The sequence below is a fragment of the Phyllobates terribilis genome, unplaced genomic scaffold (assembly GCF_046119375.1).
Source record: "Phyllobates terribilis strain yellow unplaced genomic scaffold, ASM4611937v1 Scaffold_1__5_contigs__length_1240528914, whole genome shotgun sequence".
Classification (NCBI taxonomy): Eukaryota; Metazoa; Chordata; class Amphibia; order Anura; family Dendrobatidae; genus Phyllobates; species Phyllobates terribilis.
In genome coordinates this window covers 140,658,156-140,681,378 of record NW_027362761.1, presented here as the reverse complement: position 1 = coordinate 140,681,378, position 23,223 = coordinate 140,658,156, and the positions used below count along the sequence as shown (strand labels likewise).

Here is a 23,223-nt window from a genome sequence, read left to right as displayed (position 1 = left end):
GTATGGAGCCTTATATGGGGGCCAGTATTCCATATGGGGGCCAGTATTCCGTATGGAGCCTTATATGGGGGCCAGTATTCCATATGGAGCCTTCTATGGGGGCCAGTATTCCGTATGGAGCCTTATATGGGGGCCAGTATTCCATATGGAGCGTTATATGGGGGCCAGTATTCCATATGGAGCCTTATATAGGGGCCAGTATTCCATATGGGGCCTTATATGGGGGCCAGTATTCCGTATGGAGCCTTATATGGGGGCCAGTATTCCGTATGGAGCCTTATATGGGGGTCAGTATTCCGCATGGAGCCTTATATGGGGGTCAGTATTCCGCATGGAGCCTTATATGGGGGTCAGTATTCCGCATGGAGCCTTATATGGGGGTCAGTATTCCGCATGGAGCCTTATATGGGGGTCAGTATTCCGCATGGAGCCTTGTATGGGGGTCAGTATTCCGTATGGGGCCTTATATGGGGGCCAGTATTCCGTATGGGGTCTTATATGGGGGCCAGTATTCCGTATGGGGTCTTATATGGGGGCCAGTATTCCGTATGGGGTCTTATATGGGGGCCAGTATTCCGTATGGGGCCTTATATGGGGGCCAGTATTCCGTATGGGGTCTTATATGGGGGCCAGTATTCCGTATGGGGCCTTATATGGGGGCAAGTATTCCGTATGGGGCCTTATATGGGGGCAAGTATTCCGTATGGGGCCTTATATGGGGGCAAGTATTCCGTATGGGGCCTTATATGGGGGCCAGTATTCCGTATGGGGCCTTATATGGGGGCCAGTATTCCGTATGGGCGTTATATGGGGACCAGTATTCCGTATGGAGCCTTATATGGGGGCCAGTATTCTGTGTGGAGCGATTCACCGGTTTCTGAGCTATTGTGGAATTTACAATAGATATCACTCATGAAGTGAAATCTTTGCATTGTACTATATATATATATTTCTCCGTCGTATCTCTGCATCATGAATCGTGGTATGTGTTAAAGGGGCCCACTGAGACTCTTTCGCCCGGGGCCCAGAAAAACCTGGAGCCGGCCCTGGTTATTGGCGCATATAACAACATGTTCTTGGCAGTACGTACTCTTTACACATGATGATGTGCTGCTGTAAACAATGATTTTTAAGCTTTTTGAGTTTTTCTCTCACAGGATGCCTGCCAGTCTATTGAGACAAAGCGATAATCAATAAACAATTGCTCCTAGGAACGTTTGTTCCTGATTATTGGCCAGTATAAATGTGCCCTAAATGCTGTTAGGTCTAAATACGACCTGTCAGCCAAGTGTTTTGTGCATGTCTCTGTACCCATGGGATAAAAGACACTAATAGTTTTTGCAAGAAATGCTGCTTTGCCTTTTCTTGTACATGAGACACTTGCTCAACCAACCCCCAGCAACAACCCTAGTGGAAAACTATGTATTCTTCTTCCCCTTGTAAAGCTGCACTCTCATAGCATGTGATGGAGTTTTACATTTAGGGTATTTAGTAATGCCAGCCAGGCATGCACTTTAGACATAATCAGAACAAAACAAAACTGAGTGACATTTTTTTTTTCACTTCCAGATCCCTTTGTAGCTTGAAGAACGGGTCAAAAAATGTACTATATAGCCAAGGGCTAGTCAGGAATTTATCTCCACATACAGACATGGCTATTTTTCATCTCAATTGAATTATTTTTCTTGAAAATGGAATTAGATGAAAAATATTCTCAATATACATCACGTCTTACTCAAATCTAAAAATAAAGACGTTTGTCCCTATTTTGTGACAAAAACTCCCCAGATGTTAAAAATCAATTCTAAATTATTTTTTTGGACAACTTTTATATTCTTCTTTAAAGTTATTTAAGGACTCCCAAGTAAGACAATGCTACAACCACAGATGTATCTAATATTTACCAGACATCCAAATTGTTCATATGCAATATGGCACTTATTAGTCATTGTAAAATAACATTGTAACATGCATATGTTTTGGAAACAGTTGGGATTGATGGTAATGTGAATTCAGATTATTTTTTTCTGCTACCCTAAATACTTGGGTGGCCATTTTTGACAAGTTCCAGACATTGAGGGATCTGTTGCAAAGAAAACTCTGCAATTGAAAAATCATGACTTTTTCAGTCTTGGAAGAAACACTGGAGTCATTGCTCTATATAACTACAATATCAGAGGTTTGGGGAACGGTTAGTACAGCACAGCTACAATCTAGAGATTACACATAGGAAGGTATCAGGTGATTGGTGCAGAAATGTAAGGAGGGGGGAAGTAGTTTACTACCTTGTATGTCATTGTCCATATTTTGAAAGGTATTAGCTAAGCAGTTAGCAAAGCAACTGGCAGAGGAGAGGTGGCAGAAGAGCAAGGGAAAAGGTGGTGTAACCCAGCAGTGCATTTTATGGTGGATTGGAAAGCAACAAGACTTCTACAAGTAAGGCTACAGACAAAGATGTTGCGAATTTTGAGCTTGGAATTGATTAGAGCTTGTACTAGCAAGTTGACTCAAAGTTGAGGTTGAAACCAAGAAAAAAGTGCTTCATCCAAGAGACTGTGAATAGGTTAGAATTGGGAGTATATTAGTGTTCAGCTTTGTAGAGTTTTGTGCCCCTTCCTAAAGAACTTCATACAAATCCATGGCTGTTGTTGTGCATATGTAGCACCCTGAGGATTCGGCTGCTACAGGGGTATTGCACCTCAACCCAGAGGTGTGATATTCCACTCCCGGGTAAGGATGGAGTGTGGGACTGAGCTCGGTAGGCTGCATGCACTACATACATCCCATTTCCGAGGAACAGGCCGACGGTACTCCCACTTAGAAATGTGCAGGTACGACCGAGTCTGTTCCTGGCTGGAGTGGGAGGGGGGTGGTACATCCCATGTAGTGTAGGGGCAGATAGGGGGAGCAGCCTGGGTAAAGTTAGGAGCTCATTGGGTGCTGGTCACCTGAGCTCACACATAGAGGGATATATAAGGTGGGCACCAACTAGAATCAGGGTCAGACGCAGAGAGTCAGACGCAGAGAGTCAGATGCAGAGAGGATCAGCTGCAGAAAACAAGTTAGGAGAGGAGAGAAGAAAGACCAAGACCCAGAGTGAGAGAGGAGAAAAGAGAAAGACCCAGAGCACAGAAGAGAAGGGACCCAAGAACCCAAATCAGAGCACCGGGTGAGGAGTCAGCAAAAGGGTACCGGAACCCAAACTGGTGGGGGTAAAAACAATCCCCAGCCAGAGACCGGAGACCGTGGGCAGTGTCTGTCACGGTCACCCACCACATTCACCCCGAAGGCACACCACATGAAGGGTCAGGGAACCCAGGGCCAAGGGTGTCCCAACAGAAGGCCCGAGGGAGCTGGACCTAGGTGGATCACTGGTGGGGACGGCTGAAGAAAGGACAGAGGGAGAGCTCAGGGCCACGCTCCGGACTTGTTTGGGGGTTGGCTGGATCCAGGACCTGGTGGACGCAGCACGGCTCGGGTGGTCACTAGCAGCTGGAGTGACCGGTACAACATCTGCAGTAAGTAAACACCCTTAACTGCACAACCCGACTCTGTCTTCACTGCCGTCTGCACTACACCACCACAACCCCCATCCTCTGCGCCTGTCCCCTCTGAGGCTATACCCCTCCCGTTGGGGGATATCTCACCAAGCTGCGCACCCACCATCAGCCTCAGCGGACCCTGCTGCAGCGGCGGCCACAGTAACCGCATCACAACGGGTGGCGTAGTCGACACAAAAGAACTTTAGTAACATCTGTAGAACTGCCACATCACACTGAGCTTGACGCCCTGGGCACGGGACCGGGTCACAGCCGCTCGGAGACTACAACCCCCCATCTGATCCGGTGCCGGGTATTCCCCTCAAAAAGGAATATGTCCCAAGGGGCGCGTCACATACAATGATTTGTAGTTGAGCCTGACCTTCCCCAACATAGCTGGTGTCTGTCTTCTCTCCTCTATTATGTAGAGTGATAATACAGACTTTTGAAGACACTTTTTTCTTAAACTTGGACAGACTCTTTAACTTCTGCATCTGATGCCTGCACAGTCCCCTATCTGCTGCATATCTTGGTTGGATAAATAACATGACTTTACTCCATTAATCAAATAAAGCAAAAAATGTCAATACCACTAAAGAAATGTATACATGGTAAATTACACCCAAAATGCCTCTGTAACGGGGCACAGGGCTGTAGCCGTGGGCGAGGAAACTCGTCTTCAGCGCTCCGGTACATTACATGAAAGTGTGGGTCCTGGCTGGGTGTGTAGACTTTTGTTGTGAGGGCATTATGCCCATGCAGGCCGCATGTAGCTGTTGTTTTGGGCTTGCCAGGACTGGATGTTTCACAGTTCAATGAGAGAGACCACCATTTAAAAATAAACTCTTTACTAATTGGTAACTTGGTAAGCGTTATATACAAGGGACAGCGGGTACAAAGTCTTATGGATGTTTCCTTAACAGTATGAAGCATTATTCCACACAGTATCTTTCCTCTGTAGTATACTCCAGGGCTACTTCACCACAAGCCAGCTTTAACGCTACAGTCCTTTACACAAGTCACAAGTCTCCTTTACTAGCTCAGCGGTTCCGCTTCCTATTTCTTCCACTACTGGAGCCCTGGATCTACCGCTACCTTGATCTACCACTAGGGACATTTCACTAGTCCCCGGCTCTCAGTCCTGCTAAGGCCCATTACCTTCTGCGTTACAAGCTCAAGGTCTGGTGGCTAAGTGTCGTCTCCTAGGACCTGTCTTCGGAAGACAACTTTGTCTCATTGGTCACTTTTCTTCAGGATGATGCTATTCGTCCTTCTTTCGTCTCCTCTCTCTCAGGGTCACGCTTTAATTGCAGAACTGCTCACTTTGCATTCCAAACCCTGACTCCCTAACTATCAGGAAGCAGTCACCTTTCCTAACACTAACTCGTCCCACTATGGGCTAGTCCCAAACATTAACTCCTAACTTACCTTATCGTCAACTATTTACATCACTATACATTACACTACCTATCTTATAACACTATACCTTACACTACGCATTATATTACTACACACTTTACACATCACATTCACATGATATGATATATACAAAAGATGCAAGACATTATTCACATTAACAATATAACACATAACATGATTGGTGTCTTCAGGGGTAGGAGCGCGACAGCACAGTCCACCACCCTTACATCGCTGCAAAAGAAAATGCTTGTTTCTTTAGCTACAGCATACAAATTAAATCCTATTTACTTTAGTGTATGCACAGCAGCCTGAGATCTGCAACAAAATGCCATGTTAAAGGGGTTGTCCACATCACCAGCTTAACCCATTCAGGAACCTATTAAAAACAAAATAAATTTATACACACCTCATGCAGTGAAGCCATTCAAGCAATGTCGGCGCCACTGTTCCCGGACAGTGGCGGGACTTGTTTCATATGCCGGCTGCAGCCTTTACAATTTTGTCAGAGGACATCCTCCCTGATGGAATATTGATGAGCTGCATCCTAAGAGCGTCTGCCAGCACGTAACACAACAAGTCCTGCCATTCTCCAGGGAAAAGCGGCACTGACGTCTCTAAAATGGCGCCACTGCAGTTGCTGAGTATTAACTGTTTTTATTTTAATTAGGATTCTGAATTGATTAAGCTGGGGATTTCTGGTAGTGGACAACCTCTTTAAATATTATATTTCTCTGTTAGATCTCATAAAACATAACAAACTTCCCAATTGGCATATTTTTTTTAAAAAAAAATGCTCCTCTGATATTCCTGTTACATACTTGTTATGGCATCTCCTGCTGCTCGCTTGGATTCTTTTTCAGAATGTCCACCTAATGTGTTCAGTGCTGAAGAGAAGCCACTTCCAGAGTGCAGATTCTTAAGGCCCCCATACACATTAGACTAATGTCGGCTGAACTGTCAATGGGTTCGGCCGGCACTCTAATTTGTATGGAGGAGCTGGCAACTGATGGTCAGGAGAGATGTTGATCGTGCACGTCCAATTTTGGATCACATTGGTTTCCCTGAGATAAGCCACCGTGTTAGTCGGTGTCATTCTCATAGGGGACACAGGAGCCCTCAATTGAGCAAGCGCTCCTATGTATGGGAGTGTCGGCTGAGATGGCTATCGGATGAAGGATCAGCTTAAGCATCATTAGACAGACAGTCATCTAGTATGGTGGCTTTAGGCTGCACAGTAGCAGGAATCACTAAGTTGCACAAGTACAAGAGCTACTGAGCAAATGTGACCACCAACACTGGACAGATTTGGAGGACATTCTGAAAGCGAAGGAAAAGAACACTAGGGCGCTATACAACAAGTAAGGAACAATATCTTTAGACAGGAACATTAAAAAAAATCCAATAGAAGAAATGTTTTGATGAAGGTACCATTTAATTTCACCTGTTATTTATAAAAATGAGCATTTTTTTTTCACTCCAGTGACTCTCTGTATGGATTAGATGGTGGGAGATGATGCTATATAAACAGCTGACACCTCCTAATGCTTATGGGAGATTATGAATGGTGGAGAAATACGCTACATAACTTCCACCATTCTGTGCGAGACAAATGAATCCTTCAGCATTACATTCTTTACTTTTCCTTTGGGACTACCACTATTTATTCTTGAACATCTCACTCCTTTACCACCATCATAAAAACCTATTTAATGAACTATCTAATGTTTCAGTGGCAGCAGAAAATTACACACCACATTAACCTACTGCAAACAGATGCTGGTAGGTACTTCCAATTATCTAGGGGGTAAAAAAGCTACATATGTATATAGTGTAGAAAATGCTTAATGGCGTTCATCTCCCTACAGGAGACTTAAATGTTTAAATTGAGAACCTATAAGCCCCCTCACATATAATAATAATAAAGCAGAGTCCTGAGCCTGCAGAATCTATTCAAGATTTTTTTTTAATGGATTTTACCATTCCAGTTTGGGTATGGACGTGCATGGTTGGAATCTCATCCATTTGGTCCTTGGGAAAATGATTGTCTTGGATTAGATGAGGTGACATTCTTAGTAAAAGCTGTGTAAACAGATTGTGTTTTACAGGAAGTATCACACATGTGATAATGTACAGATTTCCAGGATAACCAGATCGAACCCATCATCCTAGTTCCCAAAGCAAAACTCTGAATTTTTTGCCTGTCCCAAATAACCATAAAATGTTGAAAATCATACATCTGCCATGGTATATGAAGCATGAATATCCCCATTGTGCTCAGTACACAGTCATAATTGCTTTAGTCAGCCGGCTGCTGCATTCATCTACAAATCAAACACATCACACAGCTATAATTTCCGATCTTCTGAGCCAGCATTCAGAGCACTTTGAGCCAATGCTCCAGGCTTCGCAATAATAACTAAGGCAGACAAAACAAATGATTTTGTGTTTTACAACCTTCCACTGACTGCTCTTAAGTGACTATTTTGTTTGCCCATCCCAAACATATCATAATTAGAGATACACAGTGGTGGATATGTTCTAACCTGCAAGTATTTCTAAGTCAGACCTCTGAAAATTGTCTCTTCAGAGAGGAAGAGGACTAGAACTCTAGTGCACAATCCGAAAAGTCAATAGTGACCCTTTAACGAGCCTTATCACATGACTTAGGATATAAGCCAGAGCCAGAAACTCAATTTACAGACACTGTGTTTCGGGGTACTGCCCCTCGTCAGTGCAAAGTGTGAGTTCTGGTTTGGCTGGATGAGAGGCGTCAGACCGATATCTAAGGGTAATATTTCTCCTTGAAATGTCAGACCTCCAAATCTGACATAAAATATGATGGAGATCTAGTTAGTTAGAAGTAGCAAGCAGCATCTCTCAATGATGTGTTTTCAAACCTCCATGCAGTCCAGCCCAAACGTCCAGCAGCCGATCGATCACAGTCAGGGAAGTAGGCACTTACAAAACAACACATGTCAGATCCAGACAGTTAGTCCGTAGAGGCAGTTTGCGTAAATATTTCTTCATCTAATATTTCATTTCTACAGTGAAAATGTATTTATTATTCTTTATTTACTCAATTTGACTCTGATCATTTTACAATCTTTTCTACTTGCCACCAATAAGGAAAATATAAGCAGTAGAAGACATTCCCTTTGCCTAACCATGTAAGATGAGAAGGGACTAGGACAACTACACTTTCGATTTCTCCTCGCCTTCTCCCAACAGTCATAGCTTTTTTAATTCTTCTGCCTGCATGAGGTCTTGCAGCTTGCAGGGCAAGTTGTTCTTTTCAATGACTCCATCTATTTCACCATGAAATGCATTGAAAAACAAGTGCGGTGAATTTGTGAAAAAAAAAAATCAATTCCGCAATTGTTTTGAGGGTTTGGTTTTCATGGCGTTCATTGTTTGGTAAAAGCGAGCTGACAAGATGATTCTCAAGGTCAGTGCGATTATGGCAATAAAAAATATACTTATGTATATTTTTTTATTTAAGTAATGAAAAAAATTCAGAAATTTATAAGAAAATAATTTTGCTACTCTCACCAGTTTCTAAGACCCATAGGATTTTAATTTTTCAGTCAATATGTCTGTGTGAGGATAGATAGCTAGATAGATAGAACATCTGCCATTTTGATTTATTTTCTCTTCATAGTTTTTAATGATCAGGTTAATTAATTTAATATTTTCATAGACTGGACTTTTGCGACAATACTGAATATGTTTGTTTTTAATTTTTTTTACTATCTTTATTTTTAATAGGGGAAAAAGGGATTGATTTGAATTTTTATGTTTATTTTAATTTTTTTTTACATTTTTTTAAGTTCTTTTACAAGACTTGAACTTGTGATCGGCTGATGCAATACAACTGTATTGCAGTATATAGTAAAAAGTGCAGTTTTTTTTGATTATCAGCCACAAATTGGTCTTTGTAGGAGTACCGTCATGACAGGCACTGAGGTCTTCAGCAGACACATCACATGGGGGCTGATGGGTGCATTGAATGGTGTGCTCTATGGGTTCTCACGAGTAAATGCTGCTAAGAGAGATTGACAGGGGCATTTAACAGGATAACAGCAGGGGACAGTGCTCTGCTCCACCTGCAGGTGATGGCTAAATAACACAGCCATGATCTGTCGGGAATGGTGTGGGCTCATCTCTGGAGCCCGCTCCATACATCCGATTCCAATGCGCACGATACTTGAACGGTGCTCTTCGTTAAGTTCTTAAGGGTGCTCAATCCTTATAGTTACATAAGTCTTATCAGCCATTTTTGGTGAAAGAGCCAGCACAAGGAATCTTAAAATGCTATCTAGGAAATACATTCTATTTATAAAGGCTCATGCTATGAAGTGATTGTCATCCTCACTTATTCCCTGTAGTGGACATGTGGCTGAAGTGGGCATTTCCTGCCATTTTCTGGGTGTCAAAATGAGACCTAGAAGCAAAGACTAGGTCATAGTTTTGACAGGGTGTGGTCCGAAAAGGAAGTGTGTTTACTATCACGAATATAAGGAACTTGTTTAAAATTGAAATCCAACTCGTGGTTTAAGCCCTTCTAAAAAAAAATTACCTGTTGGACAACCTTTTGCACTAAGATAGCCATATGAGGGAAAGTATTATTTTTAATGGCCCCATTTCGAATTGTAAAAACATTTTTCAAGCTGTTGCTATAAAGTATTCTAATTTACTGAGATAATAACTGTTGTGTTTTCATTGGCTGTAAGCCATAATCATCAACATTAACAGAAATAAACACTTGAAATAGATCACTCTGTTTGTAATGACTCTATATAATATATGAGTTTCACTTTTTATATTGAAGAACTGAAATAAATTAACTTTTTGATGATATTCTAATTTAGTGAGATGCACCTGTAGATTGTGATATTTATTACCAGTTTAGAACACGACTATCAAATCTAAACAATAAATTTAAGTTCCATATTTAACAACTGAATATAACACAAAGCAGTCATTCAACTGATACGTCATTTATTTTTTGAGGCATTTTTTGCGCAAATTTGTTAGCAAAACCCAATGCCAGCAAAGTGAATGAGAAACCTGAAGTGTCATACACATGTTGAGTATTTCTGACTTGCAGATTTTGTGCAGAAAATAATTTGCAGCATGTCAATTCTCTGTGCCTTTTTGCCAGCATTTTTCACCCATTGACTTCAAAAAAGTTAGTCAAAAATGATTTGCTGATTTGCATTTTTGGTGCCCTTTTATTTGCTTTTTTGACAAAAAAACGCATGGGTGTTAAAAAATGAAATGGATGTGAGGTCACCAGCATGAAGAGGGAAGTCAACCATTCTGTGCAAAGTGAGAGGTATGACTGTGAAATGAAAAAAAAAAGATGTGGGGTCCCCTCTATTTTTGATAATCAGTGCAGGTAAAGCTGACAGCTGTGGGCTGCAGCCTTCAGCTGACAGCTTTATCTCGGCTGGTTATCAAAAATAGAGGGGACCCCACATCATTGTTTTCTTTTATTTCTTTATTTATTCCATAAATACATGTACAGTAAAATATACACGTACTGAACTAATTAAAAAGCTTTATTTCTTTTTTTTTAACTAGTTTAATTTGTGTCTAAAAATGCAGGCAAAAACTCACCTAAGCTGCACATTTATGAGGCTGAATTTTCCTGCCAAGAGATGCAGAAATGGTGCAGAAATTCTGCGCACAAAATACTCAAAGTGTGCATATACTCTACATCAACATTATATTTATTAAAAATTAAGACATTTAAAGGGAACGTGCTATGTAAAAAAAAACACTATTAACCTGCAGATATGGGGTTATTCTGGAGGTTAATAGGGTTATGAAGCTGCCCAGCACCTGCACTGAGAGCCCGGATGCCAGGAGGAAAAGAACTTTATTCTACCCTTCTTTTCTTTATTTTGTAATGGAATAACTTTTATGTTTTTTTTTCATTTTTTAAAACCTTTTTTAACTTTTCACTATTCATAATAGTTTGAAACTGATCGTCTGATCACTTGTGCTATATACAGTGATGCCACAGCATCGCTGTATATAGTGAAAATGAGCCTGGTCACAGGCAGGCTTCAAAGGAGCTCCGTAATGACAAGCACGGAGTTCTTCAGCAGACGGTGAACCCCTGCTGTCATAGCAAATCACTTGCAATCACATCATAGGCGTGCCAATGAGCGCTTAGAAGGAGGCGCCCCCTGCAGGTGTATGTTAAATGCGGCTGTCAGAGTTTGACAGTGGCATTAATAGGTTAATAATCGGGGGTGGAGCAACAGATCCTGGCAGCAACACGCAGCCATCATCTGCTGGGTATGGGGTGAGATCATACACCCGCTTCTGACTTGCATGGGTCATGTCGTGAGGGGGTTAAGGGATGTAACATGACTCATTCAAATAATTGTATATTTGGTCAGTATGATGTCCATGTTCAACGGACAGCAAACTGACTCAATAATAACCTTAGGTTTCCACTATTCTCAACATGATTCATATATAAATTATTTTTTTATTTTTCAAAACAATATTATTAGAATTTCCGCAAGGCAAGTCTTCAGATCCTGTCAGCCTGGCCAAACTCGTCCACTACAGCAGCTTCCCGCTCCAATCTGCGGCTCAAGGGCACCACAGCAGACACTTGCAAATCATCCCCTGTCAGCCAATCACAGATGTGCTTGTAAGGCAAAGTTTGTGATTGGCTGAGAGGCAATGATGCACAAATGTCAGTGTGCAGTTGAAGTTCATATAACCTTTAGAGACTGTACCAGGGGGCGCTCTTGAGATCTCCATCCCCCTATCCAGTGCAGCTGCCGCATTTGTCAGTCTCACTCTCCACTCCTCCAGTCCCGCGGATCACCGATAGAGGAGTGCGCAAGCGCACAGCAGAAGGGAATCACACACTGAGCTGCAGCTTCAGTGACTGAGACTCCCTCTCCGCCAGTGACGCCCTACACCGTCTCCATAGACACAACGACACCAGTGGAAGCCGGCTTACCATGAATACTAATAGTTGAGGTCAGGAACGGGGCCCGTTTAAGCAAGCATAATCATATGCATGCAGCAGAGTGGGCCTCCCTAATTTTCCTGCTAGCGCTGATACTGCGGCCGGCTGTCATCGACCACGTTGTTTTCTCACTCCCTCGGAGGCCCCCTCCCGCACCAGCTACACTGGCGGTATGTCCGCCCCTGGAATATCACCCCATTACTTAGCAACATTGGTCAAGTTAAGCTAGCCATACCATACATAAGAGATTTATAAATGGTTGCTTTTAGAAGAACTTGTTCATTGAAGGTCTCTGAGGGTTGAAGTTCATGTTGTGGCGCCCCTGAGGGCTCGGTCGCCACAGACGTACTGCACCTCACCCAGAGGTGTGGTGCCTTCCTTCACTCAGGTAAGGATGGAGTGCTGCACGGAACCCCAAACACCTGCATCCAACACTACACTACCCCAGGCCGGCTGGAGGGCAATATGCAGAGCGCAGCTGCTGAACCCTGACCCTGGCTGGGGTGGGGGGAACCCAAAGTTATGGGGAACCAGTAGTGGGTGTGGGTGGAGGAGGTAGTTCATGGGAGCACTCATACAGTAAAGATATAAAATAGGGAAGCCATCTTAGGGTGGCAGACTAGTAGTTGGAGAACAGTGTGGGAGCAGAGTCTCGGTAGGAGCTCTGCTCCACTACAAGGGCCCAGGACTGAGGGGAGCAGGGAGTAGGCTCCGATCTTCAGAAGGGATCCTAGGGGGTACGGCGAGTGCAGGTGGTACCCGTACACCCCGAACCTGCCAGGTGTCATTTCGCTGGTACCTTTTCCCTCCCTGCACTACAATGCCCAGCGCACCTCCTCTATTTTCTTCTACACTGCAGTGAGGCCTGCTCCACCTGTGGGGAGCCGTTCCATCTCATCCTGCCCTATCATCTGCCTCAGAGGACTGTTGCAGCGCAGGTGATCCTCACCAGACACCACAGGTGGCGTCACGAAAAATCTCCAAAACCCGCATATATAATATCTCCCTTTTGAGTGACCGCCCTGGGCCACGGACCGGGCCAGCCACCGTGATATCCCCAGGCAACCGGAGGCCCGGCTGCCGAGTACCCCACGGCCCTGGGGGCGCATCAATGTCAAAGCAATAAACCTTTGACAATTAGCAGATATAATGTTTAGAAGGTCTCAGAAGACATATAACTGGAAAAACCTACTAAAGCATTGATAAAGACCCGAGTGTCTTCATATGGAGATAATTCTGGACTGTTGCGCTTCTCCATAGAAATTAATGTTCTCCTAGATAACAATCCTGAAATAGGTGAGAAAGAACTCAAGCAAAAGACTCACTGAAGACTATGCAAAGTAAAAACCTCTGTCCATAACTGAGAAGCCTGATGAAGGCAGCATCATGGCTCGGGACTGCTTCTTTGCCCCAGGGCCTGAATGCCTTTTAATTATTGAGGGAACCATGTATTTACAGGTGTATCAAAACATTTTACCAGAATGTAGTTAGGCCAGCAGTCCAAGGCTTCAGGCTGGAGAGATGTTGGATGATGAAACAAGACAATTACCCAAACATTGTAAGTATAACAGCTAAATAATATTAGAAAAAATATTGTTTTTCAATGGCCTTGTTCTGACCTTAACCCTATCGAGATCTTGTGTGCTGCCTCCCTGGCGCTCGAGTCCGGCACATCGCGGATCGGGTTGACAGGTTACTGGGTGGGGCTGGCGAAGACCCAGCAGTCATGGTCCACATCGGCACCAATGACAAAGTGAGTGGTAGATGGAGGGTCCTTAAAAATGATTTTAGGGACCTAGGTAGGAAGCTTAGGGCAAGGACCTCCAAGGTAGTTTTCTCAGAAATACTACCAATCCCGCGAGCCACACAGGAGCGCCAACAGGAGGTTAGGGAGGTGAATAAGTGGCTAAAGAGTTGGTGCAAGGCAGAAGGGTTTGGGTTCATGGAGAACTGGGCCGACTTTGCGGTCGGCTACAGGCTCTACCGTAGGGACGGGCTGCACCTCAATGGGGAGGGTGCAGCGGTGCTGGGGAAGAAGATGGCTAATAGGTTGGAGGAGTTTTTAAACTAGAGACGGGGAGGGAAACCAAGGAAATAGGTGGGATGTGAGGCAAGCAAGGGGGAAGGGGAGAAGTGAATATAATGAGGGTGGAGAGGGGGGTGGGGATAGTACAGTTAGATCGTTAGAGAAGAATAGGATGCTAAATAACCCCAAAGTTTTATCTTGCATGCTGACCAACGCAAGAAGCCTGACCAATAAGGCGGATGAGCTGCGGGCGCTTATATCGGAGGAGAGGTATGACATCGTAGGTATAACAGAGACTTGGCTAGACGATAGCTACGACTGGGCGGTAAATTTATTAGATTATAGTTTATTTAGAAGGGACCGGAAACAGGGGAAAGGCGGAGGAGTCTGCTTATATGTAAAGTCATGTCTAAAACCCAGACTAAGGGAAGATATAGGAGAGGGAGAAGAGGGGGTCGAGTCCATGTGGGTAGAGATAGAGGGGGCAAAAAATAATAATAAAATATTACTAGTGGTCTGCTATAAGCCACCCAATATAACAGAGGAGAATGAGAATCTGCTATTAGGACAAATAGACAAAGTAGCAAAACATAATGAAGTGATTGTAATGGGGGATTTCAACTACCCGGATATTGACTGGGAAACAGAAACCTGTAGATCTCAGAAAGGAAAAAGGTTCTTGACAAATATTAAGGATAATTATCTCTCCCAACTAGTGCAGGAACCAACGAGAGGGAAGGCCGTGTTGGACTTAATATTGACTAATAGGCCTGATAGAATAACTGAGGTACAGATAGGGGGGCACCTAGGTAATAGCGACCATAATATTATCGACTTCAAAATGCCCTTCAGTAGGGTTATCAATAAGGGAACAACAAAAACATTAAACTTTAGGAGGGCGAAGTTTGATCAGCTGAAAGAAAGCCTTCAACTTATTGACTGGGACAAAGTTCTTAATCAAAGGAATACGAATAGTAAATGGGAAACCTTCAAAAGAATTCTGAATACTCAGTGCGAGAGGTATATACTGTATGGGAATAAAAGGGCCAGAAATAAGAGGAAACCAATATGGTTGAACAAGAACGTAAAAGGGGCGTTAAATAGCAAAAAAGAGGCATTCAAGAGATTAAAACAGGAAAACAGTAAGGAGGCACTAATGTGTTACAAGGAAAAAACGAGAACCTGTAAAAAACAAATAAAAATAGCGAAGGAGGAAACAGAGAGACGTATTGCTAGGGAAAGTAGATCAAATCCCAAACTGTTCTTTACGTATATAAATAGTAAAAGGATTAAATCGGATAATATTCGACCGATAAAAAGTGAGGAAGGCAAAATCATAGAGAAAGATGAGGATAAAGCTAATCTATTAAATAATTTTTTTTCGACAACTTTCACAAAGGAAATCGAACTAACAGGAGAAATGAGAAGTGACAAGCTTAATCCTCCACTAAGTATGACAAATCTAACCCAAGCTGGGGTACAGAAACGCCTCAGTAACATTAAAATAAACAAATCACCAGGACCTGATGGCATACACCCACGGGTACTAAGGGAACTAAGTAATGTGATAGACAGACCGTTATATCTTATATTTAAGGACTCTGTTGAGACTGGGTCTGTGCCACTTGATTGGCGACAGGCGAATGTAGTGCCAATATTCAAAAAGGGAGCGAAAAGTGACGCCGGAAACTATCGGCCGGTGAGTCTGACGCCCGTTGTGGGCAAAATTTTTGAAAGCTTCATTAAAGAGGCAATTACGGAGCATCTTGATGCTAATAATCTTTTAATCCCGAACCAACATGGATTCATGAGGAATCGCTCCTGCCAAACAAACCTGATTGACTTCTACGAGGAGGTTAGCTCTCGAGTAGATCAAGGGGAACCAGTGGATGTCGTGTATCTCGACTTCTCAAAAGCGTTCGATAGCGTGCCACATAATAGGTTGGTATACAAAATGAGAATAATGGGGCTGGGGGAAAATGTCTGCAAGTGGGTAGCTAACTGGCTAAAGGATAGAAGGCAGAGGGTGGTTATAAATGGAATATACTCAGATTGGGTAAGCGTCACTAGTGGGGTACCACAGGGGTCTGTACTAGGCCCAATGTTATTTAATATCTTTATTAACGACATAGTCAACGGGATAAATAGTAAAATATCAATATTTGCAGATGACACAAAGTTATGTAAAACAATTAATACAAAAGAGGACAGTGCAGACCTACAGAGGGATTTGGATAAGCTGGGTATGTGGAGCATTAAATGGCAAATGAGGTTTAACGAGGAGAAATGTAAGGACATACATATGGGAAGGAAAAATGGAAGTCACCAGTACTCACTGAATGAGAAATCATTGGGGAATTCAGAGATGGAGAAGGACTTGGGCATCTTGATTGATAGCAAACTAAATTGGAGTGCCCAAAGTCAGGCCGCTGCTGTAAGGGCAAACAGGGTAATGGGATGTATCAGAAGAGGTATAGCTGCAAAGGATGAGAACATTGTTCTTCCACTGTACAAAGCACTGGTCAGACCACACTTGGAATACTGTGCTCAGTTATGGGCCCCAATATATAGAAAGGATATAAATGAGCTTGAAAAGGTACAAAGGAGGGCAACAAAATTAATAAAGGGAATGGAGGGACTGCAATACCCAGAGAGGTTGGCAAAACTAGGACTATTCAGCCTGGAAAAGAGAAGGTTGAGGGGGGACATAATAAATGTGTACAAATATGTTAGGGGACAGTATAGAGACCTTGCCAGGGATTTGTTCAAAAGGAGGGATATTACGGTAACAAGAGGGCATTCACTAAGACTGGAAGAGAAAAGGTTTCAGCACCAGCATAGGAAGGGGTTCTTACGGTAAGAGCAGTGAGAATATGGAATTCACTGAGTGAGGAGACGGTAATGTCGGATTCACTACACCAGTTCAAGCGGGGACTGGATGCATTTCTAGATACCAGGCAGATTTCAGCATATACTTAAAAATAAAATAAAATAGTAGGTTGATACAGGGATTTATTCTGACTGCTGGTTTCAGAGTCGGGAGGGAATTTTTCCTCAGGTGAAGATTGGCCAAATCATTTGGGGTTTTTGCCCTCCTCTGGATCAACTTTAGCAATTACAGAACTAACCGGTCGAACTTGATGGACGCAAGTCTTTATTCGGCTTTACAAACTATGTTACTATGTTACTATGTTACTATTCTGATTTGAAGAGGGCTGTTCATACAAGGCTTTCCAGAAATATTGATGAGCTGATACACATTTGCACGGAGGAAGGGTCCAAAATTTTTGTTCAAATCATACTTGCTGCTACAGGAAAGTTTTGGTGGAGGTAATTGCTGCTAAAGGGAGTTATAACATTTAAGAATTCACATACTTTTTCTAATTGCACTGTAGATGTTTAGGCAATGTGCTCAATAAAAATCATGACAATTGTATTAGGGCCCCTTATTAGGAGAAATCTATCATCCAAAATCCATCTTGCAAAGCCAAGGCAACAGATTACCTTAAAGTGTTGTCAGGGAATATTTTTTATTACTTCATAGTCTTGCAGATGTTGAAAATCTTATACCCAAAAATGTTCACCCAACCCAGGATCAGCGATGCCTCTCTATCACTTCTCTGGTCATTTTGGAGTGTCTGGAGGAGTGATGTTTCAACTACAGCACACTGCAGACAATCACTGGGCTCAGCATCTCTGCCTATGCAGATGGCATAAACCAGTGGTTTGCTGCACTGGTCACAGTCTGCAGACATTAGGTCACCAATGCAGCCTGTGAACAAAGATCAGAGCAGAGTCTGAATGGCACCACTGAACCTGGAGAGGGTGAGTATTTCTATATCTGCTATTTTCACCATCTGCAAGGATATATTGTGAAAAAGGCACTGGTAAAATACTGGAGGAGAGATATATCTCACTCAGGATGTTAGCCTCAGCGACATGAACCTGGAAACAATGCTCCAGCATGCTGAGAGGGGTTAATTGGCCATGTTAAGGGCTGAGCTTTTGTGAACAGCTGAAGAGTGGGTGGGAGGCTGTTCACCACATCTCCACCCCAGGGTGTGGTTCAGAAGCTAAATGTGGAGTCTTTGGACTCATTCAGTGTTCGGTGTGTCTGGAGACCAGATCTCCAGAGCTGTGCTTGTGTTAAAAAGAACTGAACCGTGTGTTTTTACCTAAGCGGGCAGATCCCTGCAGCCACACAGACTGTACTGTATGTTATTTTGTTTTTCCCGTTATGCCAGAAGGGCCGTTTTAATTTACTTAACTTTGCACTGGTTTATGCAGGACGTTTTTTAATAAACCAGTTGAAAACTTAAACGAAAAGTATTCCTGTGAATACCTCTTCGAGCAGCTGAGTGAGCCGATCTACCACTTATATATATAATATATATATATATACAGTGGCATGTAAAAGTTTGGGCACCCCTGGTCAAAATTACTATTGTTGTGAACAGTTAAGCAAGTTGAAGATGAAATGATCTCTCAAAAGGCTAAAGTTAAAGATGAAACATTTCCTTTGTATTTAAGGCAAAGAAAATAAATATATTATATATATATATATATATATATATATATATGTCATTTTTTATATTTAAAAAATCACAAAAGGAAAATGAGTCGATGCAAAAGTTTGTGCACCCTTGGAGATTTGTGTGCTCAGATAACTTTGACCCAGGGTTCAGACCTTAATTAGACTATGTTTGGGTTATGGCTTGTTCACTATCATCGTTGGGAATGGCCAGGTAATGCAAACTTGCCAGCTTTATAAAAACCCAGGCTCCTCTAACCTTGTGCCAAAAAAACAAAAAACAACAGTCATGGGTTCTTGTATGCAGCTGCCTAGCACTCTGAAAATGAAAATGGTGGAGGCCCACAAAGTAGGAGAAGGCTATAAGACGATAGCCAAGAGTTCCCAAGTTGCCCTTTTCTCAGTTTGAAAATTAAGAAATGGCAGTTAACAGGAACAGTCAAGATAAGGTCTGGAAGACCAAGCAAAATTTCAGGGAGAGCTGCTCGTAGGATTGCTAGAGAGGCAAATCAGAACCCTCCCTTGACTGCAAAAAACCTTCAGAAAGATTTAGCAGACTCTGGAGTTGTGGTACATTGTTCTACTGTTAAGAGACACCTGCACAAATATGGCCTTCATGGAAGAGTCATCAAAAGAAAACCTCTCCTGTGTCTTCACCATAAAATTCAGCGTCAGAAGTATGGGGGTGGATCAATAATGCTTTGGGGTTGTGTTGCAACCAATGGAACGGGGAACATTTTACGGGTAAAGGGAAAAATGGATTCAATGAAATTTCAACAAATTCTTGATGTAAACATAACATCATCTGTAAAAAAAGCTGAAGTTGCAGTTCTACAAATGGATAATGATCCTAAACACAAGTCAGAATCCACAATAGACTACCTCAAAAGGCGCAAGCTGAAGGTTTTACAATGGCCCTCACAGTCCTCTGATCTGAACATCATTAAAAATCTGTGGCTAATCCTCAAAATAGTAGTGCATGCAAGTCAACCCAGGAATCCCACAAAACTGGAAGAATTTTCAAATAATACTTATCTTTATTTGTATATAGCGCTAACATATTCGGCAGCACTTTACATACATTCTCATCGCTGACCCCACCGGGGATCACAATCTAAATTCCCTAACAGTATATCTTTGGAGTGTGGGAGGAATCCGGAGGAAACCCACGCAAACACAGGGAGAACATATAATCTCCTTGCAGATGTTGTCCTTGGTGGGATTTGAACCCTGGACCCCAGGCTAACCACTAAGCCACCGTGCAAGGAAGAATGGATAAAAAGTGTTTACAATCTGTGAAACTTGCAAAAGGGGGTGCTCCTAGGCACTAATTATGCAGGGTGTCAAAACTTTAGCATCGGCCCATTTTCCTTTTTGTCATTTTTAAAATGGAAAAGATGAAAAAATATATATATTTTTTGCCTAAAATACAAAGGAAATGTGTCATCATTTCATGAGATCATTTCATCTTCAACTTGCTTAACTGTTCACAATAACAGTAATTTTGACCTGGGGTGCCCACATTATTGTGGTCCTGTATAGACCCCCAAAATAATGGCTTGGGGACCAAATGTAAAAGAATAATAGCCAGTAAGAAAGTTTCACAATCTTATATGCTGAAATAGATAGTAATCTTGGAGAAACACTTTAACCCTCAACTGGTGAGGTGGGGTTTTTGTCACGCAACTGGTGAGGTGGGTTTTTTTGTCACGCAACTGGTGATGTGGGGTTTCCTATACCCCAGTGTTTAGAAATCTCTTATTTTTACAGAAAATGCAAAGATCACGTTTGTTTTAATCGTTTTCTTATTGGCGATTGATTACACATGAGTATAACAAATTTTTGACACCCACAAATGGATGGAAGCTAGTGAGACACGTATCCTTATACCAGCATTTTTCACTGAATGGCAGCCGAGCAAAAATTCCCTGAGGTGTGGCAAACCCCACCTCACCAGTTGAGGGTTAAGACCACCTGTCACCCTTTTTATGGCACATAAGATCTGTGGTGAAGTAAAAATCAAGCAGCTGCAGGACTACAACAGATGAGATTAAATGTTCATTTATTTGATTCAGTACCAAGTGAATACATCATGGTCTGACTTTTTGTTTCCAAGTGTCACAAAACTAGTGCAGATTTATTCTACAACTGTTTACGGTCAAGGATCTAATATGAGGGTGAGTCAAATATTTTCTGCACTCTGGTTATATTAAAATCTTATCAGCGCTTTCTGAAATAAAACTTAGCTGTATCCTCAGTCATTGCTCTGCAGGATTGAATGTTACATCAGTTCATTTCCATCTGGGGTGCGAGAAACAATGGCTGCCCCCTTGTAATTTGTACAAAAGAAGAGCAGCATGCAGAGGTTGTTTTTTGTGGTCTTAATGTGTATCTGGTGCTGATATTTATGGAAGACTTTGTACACTGCATGAAGAAAGTGTTTTGTTGTGAAGAAGTGGGTATGACTGGATAGTGAACTTCAAGGAATGTCGCACAAGTGTCTGCCACGAAGAAGTAGACAGATGCCCATCCACGGCAGATGACAACATTAAGCATACACATGAACTATTTTGTTGTCTTGGACCTGTTTGGTCCCCTGAAAGAAGCCCTACGATGAAGAAGATTCACATCTGATGAGGAGGTGAAGACAGCAGTGGCTTGTAGCTCAGCCGAAAATATTTTTTAATGAGGGAATACAAAATCTTTATTGACAGTCGGACAAAGTGTATGGAAAAGCAGGAAGATTATGTCTAAAAATTATGTATTTGTCTTTTATGGAAGTTGATTAAAATAAATTCCACAGCCAGGGTGCAGATAATTTTTGAATCAATAGTACATCAAAAAGTAGAATATAACGCTAGATGCAGACAACTGTATAGTCTCTCATCCGAGAGAATCAGGTCGATTGTGCAAATCACACTCCGATCAGAGTTTGAGCATAGTGTGATCTAATTCTGCAGGATGAGGAGAAGATGGAAATAATATTGTCTCCTTTACTCCATTCTGTCAGTCCGTGGAAATCAAACTGAACTCAGATGTCATCCAAGTGCAGTCCAATGGTTTCCACGCACTCATTGACTTGCATGGCCGAGTGCAATCCGAATATCGGAACAAACGCGGACATGCTGCAATTTTGCCCTTGGTGAGGTCCAAGGAAAAAATCTGACATGTGCATGGCCCCATAGCATAACACTGGTCTGAGTGCGATCCAATGTTTTGTCGGATCACACTTGGGCGGAAAATACGGCCATGTGAACGAGCCCTTATACTGTAAAAGATAGTAATATAATATATAATGATATAGTGCATCTGATTGAATATATTAATCTACATGTTTCATAATAAAGATCAAGGTGAAAGTCACAGTTACAACGTTACTTAGGAGTATGGCGAACAGTGGCAAGTAAACTAATCCACACATAATAGAATATATAATTTATATGATTCTAGTGTATGTTATTGTATGCAAAAAAAATTTAAGATCTAGAAAAGTAGAACAACGCCTTTTCATAGTGATTAAAGTTCCACAATGCAGAAAATCTATGAAGTCTACATAATAAGGCAATAGAGAAGTCCACATGCAGTCAGTAACACTTACAGTTTTCCTTGCATAAAAAGTTTTTAAAACTCCAAAGTCACTGGGAGACTGCTTGTAGTTGAGCCGCACAAGTTTCCTCAGCACTGAACTTCTTGTTTGCACCTCAGTGACTTTAGCTGAGAATGTCCAGGGAAGAGAAATCTTGGGATTACTGTGATAAGAGCACTTCTACCAATGTTCTAAAATGTTTACACTAAAAGCAGAGAAGTAGTTGGCAGCCTGCCCTGCTTCTTATGCATCAGTCTGCTGGGACCCCACAGAGCACTTGTTAATGAGATCTGGGCTTTATCAGGTCTTGCTGCTACAAGCTGCCAGCTGTAAAGTTTACTTCCCCTCCTCAAATGACACAGCTGGAAACCCCACTCCCACGTTTATGTGCTCAGACTTTGCAGATTCCCATGGTACAGGGGCTCAGCATCTCATGCATCCTATACCCTGAGGTTATCGCCACCTCACCTCTGAGGAATCCAGCAGTGGGTGATCAAATGGAAGATATACTGAGCGCAGGGCAGAATGCACTGGACTGGAGCAGAGGAGGAGGATAGTTTTCTCTCTTGTTGAGATCTCATGGTTGTTCGGAATGGGAGACATTATAAAGACAGGCCATAATTGGAGGCGGACAATGTGTAATGGTGGATGTGACGGGTGTAGATGGATTTGTAAAATGACTTATTAATAAGGCTGTATGAACATATTAGTTTGCCAGGGTTAGACATATTAGTAACATTCCCCTAGTTTGTTAGGGACAGCGGTGACTGTCCTTATTATGTACACATTAGGAATTTATTAGTCAATTTACCATTTTTTTTTAAAGAGGTATCCGAAAAACAGGAGAACATTACCTGCCGGACTACATTGTGCCAACCAGGGGTGGATTAAGAGTAGCAAGGGCCCCGGGCAGTTTAGAAGGCGCCGGCACACACACACAGACACACACCTGATGTATCACGTGACATGTGATAGTTCATCCCCTATATACAGTATGAGACCCTACATAAAATATGAGCTGCCACATAATCCTCCTATACATAGCAGGAGGCCACACGTAGCCATCTATACACAGCGGGAGGCCGCACGTAGCCATCTATACACAGCAGGAGGCCGCACGGTGCC

At 42.4% G+C, this 23,223-nt stretch overlaps 1 protein-coding gene across 3 annotated transcripts in view; it reads right to left on the bottom strand.

Moving 5' to 3' along the window:
* The window catches only part of FREM1 (FRAS1 related extracellular matrix 1), a 261,719-nt gene extending 239,105 nt beyond the window's left edge, over positions 1-22,614 (bottom strand). The window contains exon 1 of one of the 3 annotated variants that reach the window (XR_012299496.1): positions 22,111-22,614. The gene's annotated coding sequence lies outside the window, so the exon portion shown is untranslated. The remainder of the gene's footprint in view (positions 1-22,110) is intronic. The other 2 variants (XM_073667881.1, XM_073667873.1) reach the window with 2 other exon arrangements.
* Positions 22,615-23,223: the final 609 nt, after the last annotated feature.